The following is a 23602-nucleotide window of genomic DNA, read 5'->3' on the forward strand; positions in this document are numbered from 1 at the left end:
ACATATGTGCGTATCAAACCGTACCCGACTGTTTGTAGCCGTCTGTTTGCTTGCTGTTTAACGACCCCAATATTCCAACGATTAACCGGTGACTGACAGCATGAGCATCATCTGGACATAACACCCAGTCAGTCAAGTAGTGAGTGAGTTGGGGTTTACGCCGCTTTAAGGAATATTCCAGCAATATCACGGCGGAGGACACCAGGAATGGGCTTTACACAATGTGCCCATGTGGGGAATCGAACCCGGGTCTTCAGCGTGACGAGCGAACACCTTAACCACTAGACAACCCAACCGCCCTCAGTCAAGTAGTATAGTCTGGCCACCCAGTCCCCTGTGTCGACTCTAGCAATCGTTTCCCTCCAGGATCCAAACGGGGGTAACAATATAGGAGACAGAGGTTTAGTTACGTGGGAGTTTACCCAGACAAACACTCGACATTCCTCAACGATACGACACGCCTGGGGTATAGTTCCTTACACGCACTTTAGGGGCTGTAGTTGATGAGTGTTTCTATTAGATGTCATTAACTGCGTCCCTTGATCTCCCGGCAGTCATTGCTAACATATTAACACGCCCAATGTGTTTCGTGGCAAACAGTCTGCAGTCGATTTACATACATATACACATGCACGTGTCATTTTGGGATCGAGCAATGAAAAACTACAAACTTTGTCAACACTGACGTGTCTACCATGTGTGTGTACTTGGCAGAGAGAAATGAAATGACTAAGCAGAAATTGCCGTCAAGTGTTTTCATTTAGCGTCTAATATTGAATAAAGAAGCACTTGACATGGTCCATAATTGCAGCTATTTTGAATCCAAAGACAAAGCGGAGCGGTGGGGTGGCCCAAAGGCCAAGGTTCGATTCCCTACATGAATGTGTGAAGCCTGGAATATGATGAAAGCTGGAATATTACTGAAGGCGGCGTAAAACCCAACTCACTCACTCACCAAAGACAAAGCAGAATCTGCTGATACAACATAGTGAGTGAGTGAGTTTAGTTTTACGTCGCGCTCATCAATATTCCAGCTATATGGCGGCGGTCTGCAAATAATCGAGTCTGAACCAGTTTAACAGCATGAGCATCGATCTACGCAATTGGGATACGATAACACATGTCAACCAAGAACAATACCAGTAGCACATATTAACAGAATCGTTGAATTGAGGGTAATAAATCCATATTAACTATGACAACTGATAATCTGACTGCACAGTGTACGAATTACACCCTGTGTCCAGCTGAACAAACATTACACTACCACACGTTGATCGTTCATGTACAACTCTGCTAAACTCTCTCTCTCTCTCTCCCTCTCTCTCTGCTAAACTCTCTCTGATGAACTCTCTCTGATATACTCTCTCTGCTAAACTCTCTCTGTTAAACTCTCTCTGATGAACTCTCTCTGCTAAACTCTCTCTGCTAAACTCTCTCTGATGAACTCTCTTTGATTAACTCTCTCTGATAAATTCTCTCTGATGAAACTCTCTCTGATGAACTCTCTCTGATAAACTCTCTCTCCACCTACGTGTCAAATATATATAAAATGAGCAGATGAGCCCTAACTTACGACAACCACCAAAACCCCGGCCACCTTGGGCTGAAGCATCCGTCTATCCACATCCGTTCAATTATCCGGAATCATGAACCCTGTATCTTACGGAAGCGTAGTAGGGCCACGATGAAAATTTTTTTTGGTCTTACTATCTCCTACGTAGTACTTAATATCTCCTACGTAGGACTTAATATCTCCTATGTAGGACTTAGTATCTCCTACGTAGGACTTAATATCTCCTACGTAGGACTTAATATCTCCTACTTAGGACTTAGTATCTCCTACGTAGGAGTTAGTATCTCCTAAGTGGGTATCTCCTACGTAGGACATAGTATTTCCTACGTAGGACTTAGTATCTCCTACGTAGGAGTTAGTATCTCCAACGTAGGACTTACTATCTCCTACGTAGGACATAGTATCTCCTACGTAGGACTTAGTATCTCCTACGTAGGACTTAGTATCTCCTACGTAGGACTAAGTATCCCCTACGTAGGAGTTAATATCTCCTACGTAGGAGTTAGTATCTCCTAAGTGGGTATCTCCTACGTAGGACTTAGTATCTCCTACGTAGGACATAGTATCTCCTACGTAGTACTTAATACTTCCTGTAGGAGATGATCGATATACTCTGAAACGGTCGACTTAAAGCCCCAGACACGCACACAATCTCCTGTTTCACTGTTTCAGTCACTGTAAGAGTTTACAGTCATTCGTTTCATTCACTATTAGAGTCTACAGTTATGTGTTTCATTTACTGTTAGAGTCTACTATCATGTGTTTCATTTACTATTAGAGTCTACTGTTTCCTTCACTATTAGAGTCATGTGTTCAACTAATTGTTGCACATTAGTACTGTGCTGCCTTGCGTTCAGTTTGCTCTACTATTACGCGTTGCAGTTAGTTCACTGTTATATGTTGCACTATTATGCATTGGATATTTCAGAGGTCGTTGCACATGAATCATAATCTGCGTGTACAGACGTGTCTTAGACTACAGGTGGCAATCTATGCGCAGGTATCCCCTTATATTTATACAAATAACTATAATGTCAATTCTTTGCCTTTTGAATTTCGTATTGTTTTACGCCGCACTCAACACTTGTCCACCCCAGTCAAGTCAACCTGTAAACAATTACGAATAAAACCGCAAACGAGCGTTGCATCCGATCCAACCTAGCCCTATAAAGACAAGCAACAACTTGCGGAGGTCGTGTTATAACCCGAGTTTCATATCACAACCTCACCCCAACCATCCCACCCACCTCTGTGTGTGTGTGTGAATAGATGTATGTATGATAGAGTAAACATAACCATACCCAAACCTCCATAACTGCAATCATAACCATACCCAAACCTCCATAACTGCAATTAGAACAGGGTCCACGTCACCCTAACGTAATACACACACAGTAACACTGCGTTAGTGTCATGAATATTCACTGACTCACATTTCGACTATCTAACGTCCTGCATAGCCAAACATTTCTCAACTTAATAACCATCCTTAAAAAAGGATATATTAAGTCCTACGAAGGAGATACTAAGTCCTACGTAGGAGATATGAAGTCCTACGTGGGAGATACTAAGTCCTACGTAGGAGATATTAAGTCCTACGTAGGAGATATTAAGTCCTACGTAGGAGATAGTGACCCCAAATTTTTTTTTCACCGTGGCCCTACTACGCTTCCGTAGTATCTAGTTTGTCACCAATTGTTTTGTTTGTTTTTTGTTTGGTTTGTTATTCGCAAAATACAACTAAAAATGTTCAGCGTTTCATCTGCCTTTCAAGAATCCTCATCTGAGCTGAGAGAAATCGTAAAGAGGAAACTATTCACAAATTTCCGATTTTCCCCAAATGTCTGTCGACCTTGGAAGGAGGTCCTGGTTGACTAAGACACTCTCATTGATCAATGTTGTTATCACAGGACTGGTGAGAACATATATCGACTTCTAATACAAAGTAGCTCTTTGCATCGGTTAACACTAGGTTTGACACCTGGTAGAGCTGTCAATAACAACCATGTCAGTTGTAACGAACATATACTGATATAAACCATGGGGTAGCCAATTGGTTATAGTGTTTGCTAGTAATGCTGAAGACCCGGGTTCTAATCTCACATGGGTGCAATGTGTGAGGCCCATTTCTAACGTCCCCAGCCTTGATATTGCTTGGATATAACTCCCTTATGAACATATATTGGAACTAGTCTGTCTGGGAAATGAATGAGGGATTCTGTATCCCACATCTATCAATATTAAAGCCACAGTAGGCCAGGGACACGAAAAACTGACTCCAAGTATTCACCAAGTGGAAATCCAACCTATGGACCCGAATGCGGCATGACCAAGCACCGGTGAGTTTGTTTAACAGATTTGAACTGTCATACATGCAAACATGTGTCGGATGTATGAGAACAAAAGCCAAATGTGATACATGCCTTAGGCCATTTCCGCATTAGCAAAACCCTCGAGAATCATCATCGGGAAAAGTGGGACGCTAACCGACGATGATACGATTCTGGTGCACCTAAGGGAGGTAACCCGACATTGCAAATAGCGAGAGGCTGTGCCGCAGTTCCCATAAGGCTAACAGCTCGTGAGCTTAAATCAACGGTTAATCAGAATTCGTCTCACTATCAATGAGTGAGTGAGTATGGTTGTACCCCGCTTTGAACAATATTCCAGCAATATCACGGCCGATGACACCAGAAATGGGTTCACACATTGTACCCATGTGTGGAATCGAACCCGGGTCTTCGGCGAGACGAGCGAACGCTTTAACCACTAGGCTACCCCACCGCCCTCCTCACTATCAAAGTGTTATTAAGATGTAATTAGATTCTTTATATATATGTAATTTTCGATTTGATAGTCCAATATCAACATCAGAGAGAACGTGTGCACGAACGTTTTATCAAAGCAGATTTCATAGTATTACGTTTTCCTTTACAGCTTCCTCGGAGCCTTAGGAATTAATTATACAGTTTGTTTTGAGTATGCTGGCTGCAGCTTGTGTCCTAGTGGACCCTATAAATCGTGTAGAGTTTCAAAAAGTCTTGACCTCTTTCTGGCCTCACACGTACTTTAGATAAGCTGCAAATGTATGTTTGATATACAGGCCTCAGATATTGCTAACCCTTGGTGCCCTTACTGTATGTTTTATGGTCTTTTTGTTGCTGGGATGCTTTGTTATAAAAGACCTATTATTTTTATTGTGGCACAAGATATGAAGATAAGTGTCCTAATTATAACGCTCTGGAGTGTTTCATCCACTTAGAGAGAGTCAGAGATCGACAGGCAGGTAAGACCTCCGTGAATCAATGCAATTCCCTGTTCACGTGTTAGCCATGGGAACTTTTGACTTGGTTTTGCATGTGTTTGTGACCGATGCCACCAATGGGTCCGGATAGGCTCACGTGTTGATTCACACATTTGCCAACAGGTGTAATTATCACTATTATGATTCATAAACGCATACTGATATAGTCGTAATCTTACTACAGAATCTCCTTTCAGTAGGGGGTTCTTAAGTTTATGGCAATGTTTTGTAACTTTTCTTTATTTGGCCAACAAAGCACAACACAATTTAATGAAAGTGTTTACGTCGACGTCTTAAGAACCAACTCTTCATCCCGTGTACTGTGATCAAAATCTGCCACTGTGTTGACAGAGACAAAAGCCAGTCCATAAATTAGTAAGCGTATGGTATTGATCGTGGTCACTTAAAAACGCTAGATCCGTGTTGCAATTATCAAGCAATAACAGGATTATATTAACTACACTGAGTCTACATAAAAACCTCTATAGACGCAATAACTACACAAAAATCACTCCATACTTCAAAACTACAAACAGGAATAGCAAAGAGACGGACAATGTCAAGGCAACCTAGCCAAATCGTGAGATACGAAGTACATGTGTTAATACCGTAAAAACCATAGCATAACGCTCCTAAATATAGCGAAAATCGGATGTTTCCATATTTTCATTTTCACTTAAAAGTACATATTTTTAGCGAATACTACAGCAGATAACACCAAGTCACACCAAAGTCATCTGTTTATGAGCAGATGATAAGGGACAGACATGGCAGTGGGCGATTTTACGGCGAGGTGCATAAGCAAGTGTTATTCATTGCAGACCGCACGTCACGGTTGCTGAGAGGAAATTATTATGTCAATCTGAAACCAGGCACAAATGTATTTAAACGTGACAACCAGGTGCTTGTTGACAGAACATTTCTCATTCACCTCAAAGCAATATTTGCCAACTCGTTTGCGTCAGTCTTGCGGTACGCGTGTGCGAATCTTCACCATGAACCGGATGTAAAGATCAATCAGTATCAGAGGTCATATTGACACAAGATCGTGAGATTTTGTGCTTTACAACGCAAGAATTTGCTTATTTGTGTTCTCTGATAATATGCCTGTTTCTTGCATTACAGGGTGACTCTGTACTCTACTAGTACCGTTCTAAGTGACACCGGCGTAACACATTAAATTTTACTGATTTGATGGTTGAATAGTAATGACCAATTGCGTACAGTGAATAGACGCTTAAGCATATGTTCCGTAATGACTGGTATGTTTGAAGTGAGCTGGTATGTTTGGAGTGAATGAGTAAGTGAGTAAGCTCACACTGCTCTTAGAATTGTTCCGCCAATATGATAGCAGGGGTCACCATATGATGTACAAATTTGGGAATCGAACCCATGTCTTTAGCGCAAAGGGCTAACCACTTTAAGCCACTGCCGCTCATAATATGAGTGATCACACCAATGAGCAAAGATACAGTTAAATATCTGTTAAACATCGTCCTCATGATTAGTTGCAGGTTTTGAACATACTTCTACAGTAGCCTTTATATGAATACGTTCACGTGAGTACTTACATGTTTACCACACACGAAGGTAAAGGATTTATGTGATGTATTTGGTTAACACACATTTAGCGAATGACATCTTTGCATGTGTCACTGAGCTCTGTTTTTAATCTCAGCATACACATGCACAAGGTCGGTGTATGTTCCATGTTGGGGGCAACCAAGCTCCGTAACAGGTGCACTTTATCTCAGAGCTGCCAGAGGATGAAGACACGCCATGCTGGGTTACACGAAACATATGCTGTGTATCACAGATTATAACTGGATATCCCAGAACATAACTGAATATCACAGACTGAACTGAATATCACAGAATATAACTGAATATCACAGAATAAAACTGAATATCACAGACTGAACTCAATATGCAGCATAAAACTGAATATCACAGAATATAACTGAACATAAATGACTATCACAGAATATGACTGAATATCACAGAATATAAGTAAAAATCACAGACTGAACTGAATATCACAGAATATAACTGTATATTACTGACTGAACTGAATATCCAGCATAGAACTGAATATCATAGACTGAACTGAATAGAGCAGAATAAAACTAAATATCATAGACTATAGCTAAACATCACAGGATAAACTGAATATAACAGAATATCACAATATGTAAATGAAATTCACAGAAAGTAAATGAAGACTACAACTGAACAGCCCAGAATATAACTGAATAGTACTAATAGTCATCGAAAATAACCCAATATCACACTGATTCATCATTGATTAGACTATCAACTAGTCTCTGAAATGAACATATTTTACTGAAAAAAGTTCATAGTAAAAAATATAAAATATAATGAAAAAGAGCCCTGAGACTTTCTTCATTTTCAGGAGCTGAGGAAATCTAGACTTGCCACATTTTCTAGACTTGCGTGGGCTTTCTTGGATATATTTGCTTCAGGGTCTGTACGACAGACTAATCATTGATTGTCAAGTGTACCTATTACCTGTTCATCCACGCGGTAGAATCAGAAGTCTTGAAAGCATATATTAATATTTTACATTCAAACAGTCAACGTTGGTATTGAAATGTGTTACGTGCTCAAATTGCAATGGTTACTTAGTCATAAGTGTTTATATAGTAAACAGGAATATCATTTTAACAGTTTGAGTAACTGCCACATCCGAGTCTGAAACCTACACCGTCACCTGTTAACTGTAAGCCAATGGTGAATAAAGTATGAATGCTACACTTTTGTTATAATGGTTTCATCTGAATGAGATATTGATCAAAGAGATATACAGTCCATCGATGCAGAAACCCGTAATACAATAACCTGTAGGAAAAGGAAACGTTGCATGATGACCATCCCATCACCTGACACCTGACAGGCTGACTGAAGACATAAGTAGAGTTTTATCGCATTCATGTCACATCGGAGACATTGAGACGCATCTCTCTACGCAGGAAGTGCGATTACACCTTGCATTGTCTGCTTATACAGAGATGCCCATGGTACAATGCTCTCAAAGTCACAAATTCGAATCTAATACCATGCAAGTTCGATTAATGTTGTGAAAAATACAGAATCTGATCCATATATTATTAATTCGTTAGACTTGTTCTTATGGTAACATATTATGCCTTCATAGCAGGCAGCGTTGACGCTCATTGGTCATAAAAGCAAAACCATAAATAGCTGAGCCGTTTTTTTGACATGATTATGACAGATTATTATGATTATCCTTCTGACAAGGTCAAGGTCAAATTAGGGCGACGTTTTTCGCCACGGCAGCGGAGGGAAATATTAGCATTGAATGTATGTCAAGGAAGCAGAGTAAGAGAATGTCACGATCGATACTTCCTGTTTCGTGTTTACGTAGAAACCATGTGAGGACCATATTGTTTTATATAGGTGATGACAACTTTGTACATCTGACGCATGAAACAGGATGAAGATGTGATAGGTTTCGGATGCAATGAGTGCACATTGTCGCCAAACAAATAAATCGGTTTAAAGGTCACATGCAACCAAAAAATCAAACATAATTAAAACACAATTATCACTTATTCATGACATATAATATACATTGCCGGTTAAGAAAAAATATATAAACAAAATTATAAGCGTACAATCGCAAATCGAAAGTGCAAAATTGTGTACTTCGGTTTACTTCCCAAGAAACAAAGCAGCCGGGATACCGAACCCAGTCAGAGCGGGTGGGTGTGCACTCAAGTGTAACGGCTGGTTCATTTGCAGATGCCTTCACGGCTAATTGTTCGTATATATAGAGAGAGATGTTGGGTTTTGTAAATACATGCTCATTTTTTGTGTATAACATTTTGCAATCAACAGACATCATAACATGTCATGTGTTCAAGTATCACACCTGCCTGTCTGTGTAATTACATAATGTGACAGAGACCGAACTCGGGCCATAAATCAATGCATTTTGTTTATGGTGTAAAGCCTGATTGGTGTTAAGTTCAAATTGCATGTGGTCAGTGATAGCAGCTGTGTATTGAATATTGTCATTAGCAGACAGACAGGCAGACACACAGGTGCCAATAAAACAAGACATTGAGTTTTGTCTGTGACAACGACATATCTATATCACAGTTAGAAATTCTGTCAACGCTAAATAATCACATTGCTTTTAAGTATCGAACTGAGAAAGTGTCTCGGTAAGAAGAACGTGTGGTGAAATAGACAAATGAAATTATATAAACAGTTAATTTACTGTCATAAAATATAAAAAGCTCGCGCCTGTGAGATATCAACAAAACATTAGAAAAACAGCTCACACCAAAGCCTTCACCGAGTATTCTCCCGACAACCCGCTTCAAAGCTGCGCGAACCTATTTACTTGCGCACGTGCTATGAGCGCAGCCCAGCTGTTGAAACCCGTTTTCCCCAGAAAAGTCTGGGGAAAATTAGTGAAACGTTTGAACTCCGATTTCGCGCGTTTTTTTGCATCGCGTTATTTTGAATTTGCGTTAAGTTGAATTTGCATTTTTGACGATTTGTTTCGATATGTCCATACCGAAAGGTATCAGAATCTGCAAAGTTGTGTTTTACGTTGCATGTGACCTTTAAGTATCATACCTCCCAATGAAATTAATACTTCCGAACAAACCTCATGGGGCCAGGATCTACTATGACGCATGTAACATCAAATTCCATAAGCAGAGGTGTAAAGCCTTCCATCAAAACGAAATAAGAAAAAAAACGTCACTATCATATTGCAGAAAGCATGTGGTGTTGAGCAATGAATCGTTATTATTATAGTGTGTAAATAGTGCATGGATGGTGTGTTGACAGGACATATGCGTTTAAGTCCGTGTTAAGTGATTTCACAAACGGAAAGTGTTGAAAGTGTTGATGCTGAAAGTGTTGATGCTGTTAGTGTTGATGCTGTAAGTGTTGATGCTGTAAGTGTTGATGTTGTATATGTTGATGCTGTAAGTGTTGATGTTGTATATGTTGATGCTGTAAGTGTTGATGTTGTATATGTTGATGCTGTAAGTGTTGATGCTGCAAGTGTTGATGTTGTAATTGTTAATGGTTAGTACTGATGTTGTAAGTGTTGATGCTGTTAGTGTTGATGCTGTAAGTGTTGATGCTGTAAGTGTTGATGCTGTAGGTGTTGATGTTGTAAGTGTTGATGCTGCAAGTGTTGATGTTGTAATTGTTGATGGTTAGTACTGATGTTGTAAGTACTGATGTTGTAAGTGTTGATGCTGTTAGTGTTGTGATGCTGTAAGTGTTGATGCTGTTGAGCTGTAAGTGTTGATGCTGTAAGCGCTGATGATGTTGATGCTGTTAGTGTTGATGCTGTAAGTGTTGATGCTGTAAGTGTTGATGCTGTAAGTGTTGATGCTGTAAGTGCTGATGCTGTAAGTGTTGATGCTGTTAGTGTTGATGCTGTCAGTGTTGATGCTGTAAGTGTTGATGCTGTCAGTGTTGATGCTGTTAGTGTTGATGCTGTAAGTGTTGATGTGATTTACCAATGCTGATCATGTGTGATGAACAGGGTGTTGACATGGCCACAAGCACAACGAATGTACATGTACAATTAAATGCAACAATGACATTTTTCAGAAGAAAAATGCTGATGCATAATTAAAAATATCACTATGAGGTAATAACATTGGACAGATGTATTACAATTACAAACACTGAAATATATTTTAACGTCATTTGCGGAGTGTCATACTAATGGTGCGATGGTATACGTTGTGAAGATCATCCGCAGGGGACGACGATTGTACTTATAATTACATGTTCAATGTGTCACCTGCATGCAGATTCGTAACTAACACTTATCGATTTAATTCTGCATATGGACATATTATAATTACTTGCTGAACATGTGGTTATCATAATGTTTTAAAACAGTTTTAAAACAAGTTTTCCTCAAGTTAGTCTACAATAGGTAACAACCCGTGAAGGTAGTACATTAGTGATCGATAAAGCTATCATCGATCTACCGAAGTGCGATTTCCTCTTTGACGAATACAAAAGAATACGTCACCCAGCTGATCACATACTAATAACACTATCCAGGCCTAGTGATTTGTCTATCTACCTGAATGCCTTTAAGGCAACGAAATAGGTATGATCAATATTTGCTTTCTCCACAAAATACGTTAATCTCTGACTTGGAATTTGATTGATCTGTGAAAACTTGCGAAACATTACGTTATATTGTAGCATCTATCGCCCTGGTTAATCCCTAAATATTACATAACTGTGACTTAAAATGTAAAAATAGAAACAGGCCATATACAACAAAACAGATGATTACTAAATCTGGCATCGCCTGTGGCTCACGAATGAACACATTGACGGCTGTTATCGACAAATGAAATGGTCACCCATTTCCCCCGAGGCACTAACGCATGGCAGTCAAAGACCTCGTACATTTGCAACATATGGTAGATTCATTAGGCATGAAACATAATCAATGCTATGTGTCCTTGTGATAGTCCTGTTATTTATTGTCACATATTTGGTCAATATCAAAGTTAACTACCTCTGACTTGAATACACCCTGACATATATTTCAAGCAGGAGTTTAATAGCTTTCATTGTATAATAGTCTAGCATATTACATCAGTTAGCATTCGCCCAAATGATAAGAAAATATTTATTTTAATATATTTGATATTAATATTGATATATATTAACTATATAACTTGTACTACTTTGATTACATTATGTAAGTTGTTTTTCGGCATAGATAAAGAAAATGATGTCACGTGGGTATTAGTTACAACAAATCCTTTATTATACGAGACAAACAATCATCTTGGGTCGTTTTTCACATTGTTTTTCGTATTTCCTGCAATTTTAAGTAAATTAAACATGTTGTGGTAACGAAAGAGGTGGAATGGGTTGAGAGGATCAAAATGTGTATCATAACTTCTGACACACATATAGACATTTACATATTAAGGATTTGCAAAATAGTTATTTAATTCATTTTCTTTACAATACACTAGCATTGAAAAAGTACATTTAACGTTCTGCTTACAGAGTGCACTAAGAATGGTAAATTCAAACATGCAATTGCAACTTACAACTCTTTAGGAGCAAGACATGACTACACTCATGAATCACAGACAGGACTGAGTAATCAGTGGGTAATCTTTCTACAACCCATCTCCTCGCCAAGTTCTAGAGTTATCAGGCAATCATGAAACGTTCATTTCTTTACTAAAGCATAACTATCTGTATATTTTGGGATACAGAGAGTGTTTATTGTTGCTAACCAAACCTACGTTTTCGCTATTTAATAAGACGGCGTTGTATACGAACTTGGCTGCAATACTAACAATTACAGGTAAACTACACAGAAATTACAACTAACTTACCGAGACCATACATTAGTTGCTTGTGTGCGTGAGTGGGTGTGTGTTCACTGGAGCACTGTAACTGTCCAAAGCTCCAAAGCTCTGAACTTTCCAGCTTTGTTTAGTATTTCTTACCTACATGTTGCAGCCACAGAAGAAAGAGTGAGTGAGTGAGTTTAGTTTTACGCCGAACTCAGCAATATTCCAGTTATATGGCGGCGGTCTGTAAATAATCGAGTCTGGGCCAGACAATCCAGTGATCAATAGCATGAGCATCGATCTGCGCAATTGGGAACCGATGACATGTGTCAACCAAGCCAGTGAGCCTGACCATCCAATCCCGTTAGTCGCCGCTTACAAGTATGGGTTACTGAAGGTTCATTCTAACCCGGACCTTCACGGGTCACAGAAGAAAGAACGTCTTTGAGTAGCATATAGAAGTTGGTGTGTTGAACAACGGGGAGAGTTCTATGGTTATACAACTTCTTTACTATCAATATGAGCGACGTTTCGGCGTAGCTACTAACACCGTTGTCAAGCAAGTGACAGAAGAAATGTCCAAACAATGCAACACAATGTCAACGAACGCCATAAATTAATGGGTCAGGCAAAAATAATTAAAAGGTTCGATCTAAAGTTATCAGTCACAATGAGCCTCAAAGGCAAGTCTTTGAAACCGGTTACATCCCATGCATTGCATACATTATTGTACACACATATGTCTATTACTGAACGTAAAGTACTTACATCTAACTTATGAACTCTCCTATACAAGTTCATTGGCCCATGCCAAATTAATATACAAGGTGATCGATATTCCTCGATCTAACGGTATATTCAGAAACCAACGCTTGTCGTACGAGGCGACTAACGGTATATTCAGAAACCAACGCTTGTCGTACGAGGCGACTTACAGGCTCGCTGACTTGGTTGACACATGGCATCGTATCCCAATTGAGTAGATCGATGTTTTTGCTGTTGATCACTGGCTTGTCTGGTCCAGACCCGATTATTTACAGACGCCGCCATATAGCTGGAATATTGCTGAGTTCGGCGTAAAACTAAACTCACTCACTTCATGCTTCCAGCCAACGTGATCACAAAAGCAAGAATTCGGCCTAGAACATTCTATATTAACTACATGGCTAGTGTGGATGTACTCCATATGCTTGATACGAGTTGATTTCCCCATGGCAATCCAGAGAACCGTTATTTGGATGATGAGTAGAAACTCGCATGCATGAGGCTCTTTATACATGACACACATACATCCAAGGCAAACAGAACATGTTTGTTTTCTAAAAACACCACGCAGTTCATTCAGATACGGCAGCTTGAATTACATTGCTCTCAAATCTCGAAGTGGATGGATTCCACGAGCCTATAAAACGGTCAGCAGCGTCTCTGTTTGGATTGACGTTAGACAAACACAGCAACGTCTGTACTTCTCTAATGAGCTTTACTACAAGAAAACATATAAATGGGCAGGGGAATTTGAACTAGAGAAGATTGTGGAGAGCAGAACCTTCTTTCATCAGCGTCGGCTATCTCTGCAGTATGTCATCAACCTCCTGATGCGGGTTGGAGGGAGGCAGTCTTGTCTAAATAAACCTATTCACGGAGAAAGCATTAAGATTTAGTTTGTTTTTCAGTTAGGGAATGATTGTTAGTAGATGAAACAGGTTATGCTTTGCACTGGCTGGAGTGAGTGAATGGATAGAACAAGCGGGTGAGAGAACACAGCTTTGTACAGTAATCAAGTTGCAATAGGACCTGTTGGCTTGGTTAGGGGAGCTTGAAGTAATTACGGTCTGAGAAATTAGCCACCTCGATAAATGTTGCCATGACTAAGCCAGAAACACAACCAACCCTAAACAGGTTCGGAAACCGTGATCACAGGTGCGTAGCACGCCTAAGGACGCAATCCTCTAGTCTGTCTCACAGGCTCTGAACCACATTATGTTCCCTAATGCCAAGCCCTCCCTGCAATGCTACAGCCCTAAATGAAGTAAGTCTAGATTTCCCCTAAATCTCCCAGCTCACTGGGTCTCCTTTTCAGTTTAAATGGGTTTATTTGTTGCTATCAAAATTATATATTCAGGGACTAAGCATTAGTCTAGCAATCTTCCACAGCTAGTTGTTGCGCCTCAGACAACCGGGGTAACCTAACGTTAAGAAGCATATCAAAAACTAATACCACTTCTTCACTGATGTGAACTTGTGACATAATCTAAATGCATTCAGTACAAAAAACAATGCATAATAACCGATGCTTAAACCATCAGTATTTAATGAATGATGAAAAATGATAAAATTCCGTGCTCTCTCACACAAAAACGGAGGTCAGAGACACAAGTGCGTTTCAAGTAGCTGTGATTCAACGTTGATAACAGCCTCGGGAATGCATTATAATGGATGTTCTGTGCTCGTGGCTTTTCATTGTCGGTTGTAGTCAACAATACCTTTTAGGATCACCTAGTTCTAAGTGCCTTTGCATTTTACCTCTCAAGAAGTTTGTGGTGTGGTTATATTAGATGAAATGATGTACACGCTTGACGTATTGGGAGATCTTAATAGATTGACCGCAGAGCAGGGTGAAAGGTTTTCGCATTTCGTATTTGAATTTTTCAATTAATCTTTAAATAATCAAATCTGACGCTGTGACGCCAGAGACAGCAGTCTTTTTAAACAACTGTACATACTAGGCAGAGTGTAATGTATCGCAATTTGTAAAACGTGCCTGTCTTAATTTCACTCATTACGGAAGTAATGCGACATGGACATCCATCATGATGCCATTTAATTCATCCTCGGCTCGTATAGTACACGCTAATGTAAGCCCTCAATTCAGATTTTTTCAGAACTTTAGCTGCAGATGCTTCTATTTCGATTTTATCACTCTGAATAACAGACATCGACTGACAAAACTATAGTGTTGCTAAACGCACTGTCCCTACACCCTTGAAATCGTCTATAGTGTTGCTAAACGCACTTTCCCTACACCCTTGAAATCGTGGCGAATGTCGGTTGAACATTTTTAAAGGCATAGACGCATTTGTAACAAGGAACTAGAGGCTCGGCCACACACTAGGGGAACATCGTGACGCGTGACATGATACAGGAAATGTCAGCAGAGGTGGAGTGGTTATGTTAATGTTATTTGCCCATGTACATGCATCGTTGTAAGAGGTGACCTTCGGCAGGGGACACAAGACGTGTGCTTCAAACAGTTAAGAGTCGAACCCAGACCGCCGAAGTCACGAGAGTATGTTTTACTCATTAGAACCGACAGAATCAGCATCATAATCATACATGTAAACACACACGCACACATACATGCATGCATGCATACATACAATAGTAACATACATACATACATGCATACATACATACATACATACATACATACATACATACATACATACATACATACATACATACATACATACATACATACACATACACACACACAAAGTTTAGGTCACCTTGTCCCAGACATTACACCACACCCGACTCCCCCCCTCCATCTCCCCTCCGCACCATATCCATCTCCATATAAAAACAAATAAAAATTGAACGAACTGTTTAATATGCATAACAGCAACAATTACTGGTGTAGCAACCTCTTGATCGACATGGCGGCGTGACGTGTGTGTGTGTGTGTGTGTGTGTGTGTGTGTGTGTGTGTGTGTGTGTGTGTGTGTGTGTGTGTGTGTGTGTGTGTGTGTGTGTGTGTGTGTGTGAGTGAGTGAGTGTGAGTGAGTGAGTGAGTGAGTGAGTGAGATATGCACCTAGTCTTCACGACATACAACTATATAGCTACAGCAGATAAAAGTGACATTGCTCAGCCGGGTTGTATTAACCGGACCTGCACTGTTAAACGCTCAACAGCAGACAAAGAAAACGTAAACACAAGCAGCATACGCAATGACACTGTCAATCTTTTTAAAAGCTACATGTTGTAAACATGCATTTCCGCTCGCGTAAAAATAACTATATGTATGAATCATTACATAACGAAGATTTCTATGACTTGATGTAACACAATTCATCCTGCACAATTAATGCCACAGAGGACATATCTACTTGGGTAAAACGAAGACACAATTTCAACACTCACCTTGGCTGTGACCCCACAGTATAAGCTGACTCGGACATAGTTCACATAAAACGATGAAAAATGTTCATATTTCCATACATTATCCACGCGTCATTGCTCTACATAAGTGAAAAAACCTGGTCTATAGTTAACGTCAAGTGAGGATAATATGTCAGTGAAATCTACTAACAATGGTTTGTCTATCTCTGATCAGCAGCTGAGAAAACTGAACTGTTTCCGCGAACACTACAAGCTCAATCACTTCCCCTGCCCGGCACAAATGTGTGATTTTCTTTCAAGTTCACAAGTTGAAAATGTGGTTTGCATTGCTACGTTACGAGCTAGCAGGGAGGGAGAAATGGGACAGTCACAAGCGTCACACTGGCGGGAGGGACCAGGATTATCACAATGTCACGTAAAGTATGACAGGAATGTGTTACTTTACCTTTCGCATTATTTCCAAATCTCGAAAAGTAATTCCACAAGTCATCCTTTCTCACGCGAAGCTGCGAGTCCACTATCTTGCTCTAAACCCTCCTGAGTATAAACAGTTAACAACAAAGCGAGCCTTCATTGGATGTAACCCCGTAGCGGTTACCTCCCTTTGGTATCCTCCAGTGAAACGGCTGTTTTATAATAAGGCTGAAGATAACATGATTCCTGAATAAGTGTACCCACAGATCGTCTGTTTACATTTTCAATCACCTCAGCAAAAAATGCTATGGCCATCCACTGAACGGTTGATCTGGGAGCTGCGCTTCCTCCTAAAAACGCCCATGGTAAGAGCCCTAAGTAATGATCAATTGTCCTATAAAATATTATTCACAATGTAGCGTGTTCCGTTAGAGTCTAGTGCAAACTGTTCCTATCCGCAACACTTCCTTTTGTCAGTGTTATGGTGCTATATATGTCGCGTTATATATAAGTATATTAAGTACACAAATGTATATATTGTGTATACAAAATCGTCATCATCGCGATTAGTCATCACTCAATATCTGTCAGGTCAGTGAAAGAGCATAACCATCGGTATTCACGGATGATGGGATATCTGTTGCAGTATCCATTATGTCTGTTTCTAACTATCTAGAGTGAGTGAGTGATATTTTACAGCGCCTTTAGCAATATCTCGGGGACACAAGGGTTGTGGGGTTGCCTAGTGGTTAAAGCGTTCCCTCACCGCGCAGAAGATCCGGATTCGATTCCCCACTTGGGTACAATGTGTGAATCCCATTTCTGGTGTCCCCCGTCGTGATATTGCTAGAACACTAAAACGGCGTAAAACCATACTCAATCAGGGACAATAGAAATGAGCTTCAGACATTGGTTCAATTAGGGGAATCGAACCGGGAATTCGACGTGACGAATAAAAGCTGTAACCACGAAGCTACCACGACGGCCATTAAAAATCTAGACGCATTAGCACGACGAATTTCTTATTTTAATTATATGCAAGTCAGGTTTTAATGGTAATAGTGTAATCTGTAAAATATCAATATAGACCATATTTATCAGGCCGTATTTCAATATTAGAGAAGTACCACTTAAAACCCGCTCATAGCAATTTACTTATGAATATGACACCTTACGAAAACGTATAAATGGCGTGTTTAGCTGATTTCGCAATAATTGGATGAAAAGCAGTACTTTTAGAAACTCTGGCGTTAATTTAACTGATAGTGAAGTGCATACTTTTCAAACAAGAATTATCTCACTCAATAAATTCAGTAATATAGTTTATCAGTTTCACAATATCTAAAGCCATACTCTAACTATAGCTATACAAGATGAATCGGTGGCTTCTCTAAACAAGCAATAATTCCATATGATCTTAGGGACCGTTCCTAATTTAATTATGGCTAGGGGTGGGGGTGGGGTGTTGGTAGGGTGATGATGAGTTTTATGGAGGAGCATGCGCAATGTGACTGTGACCCCCCCAAAACATTATGTACAAAGTAAGTGACCCCCTGCATGGCATGTACAAAATCAATGACCCCATCCCCCTTCCCATATTTTGAAAGATAAGTTTTCAATATCTATATATACAAAATTGCTGCCCCTTACCTCCCAAGAACAAAATGAGTGAATCCCCCCTTTAAAATCGTCATCACCACCCTAGCCATAAATTATGAACGGTCCCTTAAAACAAAATGTACATAAGCCATTTCTAGTCATGGACTGGAATATTGCTAAAAAGCAGTCAGTCAGTAAAACAAAATCTCTAACTATGTCGTTAACAGGAAGCAGTTATACTAGATAAATCGCCTGCTTCTCGAACCAAGCAATAATTTCGTATGACCTTAATACAAAAATACATAATAAGCCATGTCTGGTCATGAACAGGAAGCACTTTTAGTGTCAATTGACACCCACTATCCCACCTACTTGAGGCCACTCAGGAACTGAGCAAACTGACCCATTACAAAGATTGGTGGATACAGTAGTCGGTGTAGACCCTGTGGTTAATGAGCGTGGACTGATCGTGGTGGCTATGTGTCCGTATAGATCCGTATGAGGGCTGTTTGCTTCCATTGACCTCCAGGTGATCCTTTAAGTATCAAGTTTGCAACTGTATTTAATGTTATTAAGGTACACGGGTCTTTGACTGGTAATACTGCCGACTTTGGTCAGGATGCACGACAGACTGTCTGGATTACATATGTAAATGTGGCACAAGTCACTGCAGAGCTTGAGTGTTTGGGTTAAAGCTTTGTGATCGCTAGTACATGAGATTTGTGGGGATTACGTTGGTGAATGCTCTTAGTGGGAAGTGTTGTGATCTTCACGGAGAACAATATAGTATGCACTGAATTGATCTCAGGTTAGTTGTTATCAGAGTTATATGTGACTTGACACTAAGTATGTGTACTGTTGGGAAGGTCTGACAATTATTGGTATAATAAAGTTAATTTTGTATACGGCAAGGTAGCAAACGGTCAGAAAGGGTGTTTATGAATTCATGTATGATGATATTTTGTTTGTTTGTCGTATAACTCTGCACCAAGCAATATTCCAGCTGTATGGCGGCGGTCTGTAAATAATCGAGTCTGCACCAGACAATCTAGTGATCAACATCATGAGCATCGTAATTGTGATACGATGACGTTATCAACCAAGTCAGCTAGCCTGACCTCCCGATCCCGTTAATCGCCTCTTACGACAAGCATGGGTTGCTGGATACCAATTCTAACCCGGATCTTCTCGGGTCTGTATGATGATAAAACATACAAAAAGCACAGTACGTAATTACAAAAAGTCTCTGCTAAATCGGCGTACAATGTGCTGTGAAAAAAAGTAAAGTAATTAATAGACATTTGTTTAGCTAGAAAATAGCAATATTCCATCGTTGTGACGGCGGCTTGTAAATAATTGAGTCTGGGCCAGAAAATCCAATGATCAATATTGTAACCAACGTCGTCGGGTTACAATGACATAAATTCGGGCATGTCACACGATTTGGTCAACTAATTTAGGTTGGTAGAGACCAATTCAAACCTGTAATGCCAACAAGGAAATGCTCTTTTGTAAGGCAATGTTTACTTCAGTGAACGACTAAACGAACTAATTGCGAGGATGCTTAAACGAGTGGTGAGTGGTGAGGAATCTGGTCAGTTGGTCAACGACACAATCAGTGAGTCAGTCCTTTAGACGTCAGTATCATATCGTGGGTGGGCCAATGACAGGTTAATTCGATGAGTCAGTTGATGCATGAAATGAACAGTGAATGAATTAACGAGGCCAGTGATCAGTCAACAAATGCGTGAATTAAGGTGTGGGTGAATCGCAGAATGAATGAATAAAAGAATTAGCAGAGATTTATATAAATAAATAATCTCTGTAACTGAGAACGTCAGTAGATAAAAAATTAAACGATTAATAAAGAATCTTCTACAAACATTTTCAGTGAATGTATCTAACACACCTGTGGGAGTTAAACCGGTCGTACAAGTGATCCAAACACGTACTTCAACGAAAGGTCTCTCGGTTTATAACTGATCAATCTTAATCAAGGATCAAATGTTTGGCGTAAGCCACTTTGTAACGACCCACCCAAAAAGAATTGTGCCTGGAATAGTACTCAACATAATATACATACACTGTTTCATTTTTTATGAAAACTATACATTAGTAACTATGAAATGTACTCTATTTGTGTTATACTGTGATATATAACTGTGAGATCATTAACACGATATCTGAAGTTCATAGACTCGATAAGATGAATAGGTTTACTGTCTTCATGGATTCGGCTCTATGTTTATATAATAAGCTCCGCTTGTTTCGAACTACGGATAAATCGAGGTATTACGGACATTGTCATACGTTGAAAACAACTGGGTTTAAAAAACATCAAATACTTTTCACACAACGTACGCCGCTTCCAACACTCACTGCACGGTGTAACACTTGTAGGCAAATCTGCTTCATGCCAGTGTAAATAAACACGTTTTATCCTCTGCATGTAAAAACAAACTGCACAACTTGCCTCAATGGCCTTTCAACAACGTTCCTGTGAGCTCGGCGCTGTAGTACACAAGAGTCGTACATCGGGTGGTCCAATCGAACACGTCACTGACAGCTTGGCAATGCCTGTTCACGGGAACGGATTGCCGTCAATCATGAAGAGTGATCGCACCTAGTACGTCAGATCTAAATAGCTTATAGCCACATGATTTGTTACAGCTGTGTCTAAATGACCACAGCCTATTAAGGTAACTGTTCGGCACCTTATAATTACAAGGGTGAGTAGCAGGACTACATCTGGGAACAGCTTGCTGGGAGATTATAATTGGTTTGTGTGCAGTGATTCCAACCTGTACTATATAGTCCTTAATGACCTCTTTGTGTATGATATATTGTATAATATCAATATACAAACTGTCAATGTACATTTTGAAGCGAGGAATTTGGTTGAATATAAACTGCACTACTCACATATCAATATATATTTAAACAAATTGAGTATTGAATATTTATTCTGGACAATGACAACGAATATGAGGTTTGCTTTCAGGCTTATCTATGATTCTTTTATCGATTCTGTCGTAAACGGTAAATACTTTATATCACGCTAAATGTCCAAACAATACAGTGATCTGAGGCAAAACTAACATCTCGTCGTAGAGTTGTGTCCCTTTCATGAGGAAGGATCCGCCGTATGTGGGCTCGGATGCAAGATTCGGATCTTCCATGTGTCACCACCATCATACCAGCGTTCCAAGAATCCGCTGGTATACATCTAGAGATCCGTGCCATATATATTCGGACACTTGACCTAATTTCCATAGACTTACATGTTATTTCAGTGTAGCATAAATAATTTTCATGAAGTGAGTTTAGGATGGATCTTTGTAAAATTTTACAGGCAAATTTGAAATCATCTCTGCTCTGCACACATAATTTCAGTTCAATTTTCCGACCACTATTTAACAAATGACATCACATTTATCAACTTACGTATGGTTCCACAATGCACAATCTCATAGGCCACCATGTTAAAGGAGTTCACGGCACTGTGCATATGTTGATTAAATGGTTGCCATTCGATAAATACGCAACGGCAAATTAAACAGAAATTATGTGATTGTAGGTAAGATGATTCCTCACAAATGTGCAAAATTTGACTTGAATCCTACGAAAATAAAATTCATAAATATTATTTAAGCTACTCTAAATTTATGTAAGTCTATGGGAATTACGTCAAGTGTCCGGATATAACTGGCACGGGTCTGTACATCCTGCCTAACTGCAGGTTTCTCTGACGCACACAACCTAACGATCTAACAGAGATAATGTTACAAGCATTGCTCCATCTTGAGTTGATACTTGACAACAAGGCATCATCCATACGTCCATGACTCGCTTTCGATTCTACACATGTGTGAACCCACTCTGGTGTTCCCCGCCATGATATTGCTAGAATACTGCCCAACGCGGACGGCGTAAAACCATACTCACCCATCATATCCTCATTTCTATGATGTACAAAGACGGATAGTTTTCGCTGCATGAAGTAAGCATGTTAGTTTGCCAAAACCCCAATATTTTCTATGCTGAGACAACATTTGAACCTAAGTGAAAGTATTGTTTCTTTCCTTCGACCCAGTGCTCACAAACTGCGACTAAATGACGAAGTAACAGATTCTCCTAATTTGCATGTTTTGTGTGTATCTTCTCATCTGTTCAGTCGTCACAACAAACCCCTTTAACTTCAAGAGGGTAAACGACAAGATATGAGGCAATGTGTGAGTTGATCAAATTTAGTGCTTTAAAGCAGAGTGGGTTCTCCTTGAGTCTGTACTTCAATCGCATTACTTGCGTCATGGAGCAGGTGTTTTCAAACTGCCTAGAGATAGATTCTATAGTGCAGTCGGGCACTCCAGGAAAGAAGCCCATGTGGCCTGTACATCAACGATAATTAGTATTTATTCGAAATGAATTGATATATGCTCCCTTGACTTCATACATTAAACAGGTGTCAGCTAAATAACAAGTCTCTGGACTAACGCGCACGTGGACAAGAAACGAGCGCTATAATGTTGTTTCATTCTGGCGACAAAGCGTTTAACGCCTGGGTTCCATTCAACATGCGAACTCAGCGCCAAGGTGACCAAGCCCCTTTCATTTGACATAGACCTACACTGTCGTAGCGCTGCGATCGCTTTGGGGAATGTGACCTTCGTTTGATTTTCTTCATCTCCTTGTTTAGACTAACGCTGAGTTTGGTTGTACGCCGCTTTTAGCAATATTCCAGCAACATCACGGCGGGGAACACCAGAAATGGGCTTCACACATTGTGCCCATGTGGGGATTCGAGCCCGAGTCTTCGGCGTGACGAGCCAATGCTTTAACCATTAGGCTACCCCACCGCCCCACAATTACAGGTAAACTACACAGAAATTACAACTAAATTACCGAGACCATACATCGGTTGCTTGTGTGAGTGAGTGGGCATGTGTTCACTGGAGCACTGTAACTGTCCAAAGCTCTGAACATTTCAGCTTTGTTTAGTATTTCTTACCTACATGTTGCAGCCACAGAAGAAAGAGTGAGTGGGTGAGTTTATGTTTACTATATATTCCAGCTATATGGCGGCGGTCTGTAAATAATCGAGTCTGGGCCAGACAATCCAGTGATCAACAGCATGAGCTTCGATCTGCGCAATTGGGAACCGATGACATGTGTCAACCAAGTCAGCCGTCCTGACCACCCGATCCCGTTAGTCGCCTCTTACGACAAGCATG

At 40.0% G+C, this 23602-nt stretch overlaps 1 protein-coding gene across 6 annotated transcripts in view; it reads right to left on the reverse strand.

Moving 5' to 3' along the window:
- LOC124275368 (prostaglandin E2 receptor EP3 subtype-like) overlaps nt 1-23602 on the reverse strand; it is an 81742-nt gene that overhangs the window by 8923 nt on the left and 49217 nt on the right. Inside the window, exon 1 of one of the 6 annotated variants that reach the window (XM_046710889.1) lies at nt 16804-16959. The exons of 4 other annotated variants lie outside the window; for them this stretch is intronic. The gene's annotated coding sequence lies outside the window, so the exon portion shown is untranslated. Of the gene's footprint in view, nt 1-16379; nt 16505-16803; nt 16960-23602 lie in introns of those variants that run through there. One more of the 6 variants, XM_046710891.1, reaches the window with a different exon arrangement.

This window comes from Haliotis rubra, unplaced genomic scaffold (genome assembly GCF_003918875.1).
Source record: "Haliotis rubra isolate DU_JTF1 unplaced genomic scaffold, ASM391887v1 Scf2, whole genome shotgun sequence".
NCBI classification, from domain to species: domain Eukaryota; kingdom Metazoa; phylum Mollusca; class Gastropoda; order Lepetellida; family Haliotidae; genus Haliotis; species Haliotis rubra.